This window comes from Acinonyx jubatus, chromosome A1 (assembly GCF_027475565.1).
Source record: "Acinonyx jubatus isolate Ajub_Pintada_27869175 chromosome A1, VMU_Ajub_asm_v1.0, whole genome shotgun sequence".
In the NCBI taxonomy this organism is placed as follows: domain Eukaryota; kingdom Metazoa; phylum Chordata; class Mammalia; order Carnivora; family Felidae; genus Acinonyx; species Acinonyx jubatus.
Window position 1 is genome coordinate 199,423,801 of NC_069380.1, and position 3,710 is coordinate 199,427,510.

The window sequence follows — 3,710 nt, forward strand, 5'->3', positions numbered from 1 at the left end:
CTCTCCTCTCTGCCCCTCCCCCACTTGTGTATGTGTGCATACACTCTGTGTGTGTTAAAATAAATAAATAAACTTAATTTTTTTTTCATTCTTTTAAAAACATGAAAGAAAGAAAGAAAGAAAGAAAGAAAGAAAGAAAGAAAGAAAGAAAGAAAGAAAGAAAGACAGGGATTTTTAGCCTTTAAATTGAACTAAAAGTCTACCTTCCTGTAACATTTTAATTGCTGATGCTCTACATCAAACCAAACAAACTTATTGCCTCTTCCACATGAGAGTTCTTTAAAAATCTGAAGAATCATCAGAACCTTCCTTCTTTAGATGTTATGAATAAATCTTCAGATCCCATATCATTTTCTACAAGACCCTCTTAAAATGCAATACTCAGAACTGAATTAGATACCGCCTGCTAAATGCAGTTAACAAATGATATGCCTTCTTTTACAACAGCCTGGTATGTCAACCTTTCGTCACTATTGTGTAAACCATGCTGAACTACATTTTCCATTCCCTTTGTCGTATGGTAGAGCGGACCACAGGGGAGATACTTGGGAGAGTTGGAAGCAGAGGAGAAGCAACAGCTGTTTCCAAGCTCACACATGTCGTTTCCAATCTGCTGAATCACCTCCTTGGGGTGAAGTAGCAGCTGGGTCTGCCAAGCGCCCTAGTTTGCCCTGGATCCAAGTTTGGTTTCTTTTATTCCTCAGTCAGGTGTATTTGTTACCTCTGTGAACAGAGGACCCTGGAAATCTTGCAGAATACCTTTGTCAACAAGGTCCAAGGCAAAGAAACTAACATGGTTTCAGTCTGTCCTCTTGGGGTTCAGTCTTGTGCCTCTGGCTTCCAATTTCCCCTTGGTCTCCTCCAGTTTCCAGCTATCTTCCCTTCCTGACTGCCTTCCTAGCAGACTTTATGCATCAGCATGAGAAGCAGCAACAACCACATCACCAGGGGTGCTTAACCAGCTCCCACAGTTGCCCAATTCTCTGGAGCAAATTATATATATTTTTCTCCTAGTGATTCTGATTTCCTAGTTGAATGGATACAATTAGAGTAAGTTTTTGTTATTTTCAAATTTAATTTTGAAATAATCCACACACACGCACACACTGATGTACCCCATTTGTGAAGCAAGACATTTCTGATACACCTGATGCTGGTTGCCCTTTGCCAACACCAGTTGCTGGTGCAACTGCCATCACTGTTGCATTTGTATTTCTCCACCTGTCCCCTCTTTCTTAGGTAACCACTATTCTGGATTTTATGCTTACCGTTCCTTTGCTTTTCTTAAGGTTCTAATGTATACATTATTTAATTTTAAACATTTTTGAATTTTAAATAAATATTAGACAGCTGTAGGACAGTGAGGACTTGTAAAAATTATCTTCTTAAATCTGTATATGTTGTGTTAAAAATATCATCCAGATAAGTGCCTCCCATCCCATACTATATTTTTCTCTTGTTCAGTGCGATTACCTTGATTTTGGACCATCAACCTAGACTGTTGACATTAGTTTGGATCTTGCTTCAACTCTCTAGTATATTAAATCTCCCATCTGCTGTGTTGCTTTCCCTCAAGCCTTGCTGAGAATATTTTCTACGTTTCCATTCAAATGATAAAAATATTAAGAGGAGAGGTTCGAGAACAGGGCACAGACACATGGTACTTTTGCTTCACCTTGGTATGGCCTTCAGTTCAGTTTATATGTTGCTTTGCTGCATTAGCAAAGTGTTCTTAGCATCATTCTTATCATACCTGCTGTAACTGTTTATTTACTTATCACTCTCAATAGCTAGACAGTAATATCCTTGGTGAAGGGACAAAGCCTAATTCCATTTTGTATTTTCTGTGCAATCACAACTCTTAGTACTAAATAGGCACTCAGTCATTAAATTATCTACTGAATGTACCAGTTTCATCTAGAAGGATAAATAGGAATTCAAGAGCTGAATAAGGTGGGAAAGGATGTTTTAGACAGTGGGAGCAATTAAGGGGCAGGGTAAATTGAACAAAATTAGGGACAAGCTTGGTACTATTGAATTTCCTTTAGGGAATTCATATTATAGGAACCTAAGTAGGCAAATAAGTCAATGGTCAGACTAGGCTTTCAGCTAAACCATCTTAATAACATACTACAGGAAAATGATAGTGGGGACCACTATTGGTATAATTTTTAAATGAACTGGATAAACCATCATGTTTTTCACTTGAAAAAGAATCTCAGAGCTATTTGAATATTTGCTTTTGTAAGGATTTTTTGACACTAATTTATCTTTCTTTATTATTTCTTTCCTTTTCTATATTGCACCTCTGGTTTTTGTTTTTGTAATATGCTTGAAGGGAAGAAGAGGGAGAGAGGGAGGAAGGAAGGATGGGAAAGGAGGAGAGGGATGGACAGAAGGAAAAGATTTATAGGTGCTGCTTCCAAAGATTCTGATTCAGTAGACTGAATTGGATGCTACTATAAAACTGCATTTTGAGACATTTCCAGAATTGATGGTGATGTGCACCTAGGTTTGAGAGCCATCATCTGAGGGATGTGGTCATGTGTTGATAAACAAATGAACACATAACCACAAAAAAATCATCTATGAGTCCAGTGTAAGCTACTGATCTACTAATAGAACATGAGTGACACCTCCAGTTGGAATTGCATCAGCAAACGTCTCTTCTGGTTCTGGATCTGGATCACATTTTACTGCTGTCTCCTTCGATCACCTGTAAATAAAACACCAGCAAATTTTCTGAGTTGACCTTTGTTCAGGAAACTGACCATTTCCTTGAAAAGATGTTGACATCTCCATTTTAGAGTTCCTCAACAGTTTTACTAAAAATTAGAAAAATTTTGAGGCATTAAGAGTTTTAAAATTATATTTCTATTGATTAATTTCTCTTCTGTATTAATTAGATTAGAAATTCAATGGTACACATGAAAGAACTGTACTAACATGTTGCCTATAAGAAAAAGCAAATTGTGGAGGCTGAATAAATATGGGTGATAGTGGCAGAAAGAATGTTTCCAATGAGGGGGGAAAAAACCCTCATTAGAAGCTCATCTCCATTAAACTTACTCTCACAACAAGAATCACCTGGAATGTCATTCTAAATTATCCCATAACAAAATCTTAAAAATAGAAAAGCCTAAGAAAAATAACTACACAAAATCTGAAGTCATAAAAAAATTTCAAAGTCAATGCTGACTTGAATACAATACAGGAATGTTAAAGGAGAACATTGTACATCCAGAGTCCTGGCTTTTAAACCAAATTAACCACAACTGATTACAGTATTAAAATTGTACTTTCTTGCATTTGCTATACTTTTAGATGTCTTTAAATTCAGTGGTTTGAAATTGTTTTCTAGTAAAATACTTTTAAAAATCAACCAATATTACTGCTTCATTAACATACACTTTTCAAACTGCAGTGCATTTTTGTTTTGCCTTTTTTTTACTGTATAGTTTGATTTGAGAATGAGAGAGATTGAAATAAACTTAGGTTTGATCCTAGACTGGGAAAATTAGACTTAAATGGAGCAGCCACTGCTATTTGACAGGATTATTATGTTGCTATTTTAACAACAGTATTCAGTTCACATTCCAATATGCTCTGGTAATATATAAGTTGTATATATGGTTTCATATTTTATATTTTAAATATACATTAAATTTTGCTTTTTTATAAAGAATTTATACTTTCAGTCAGATATTTCT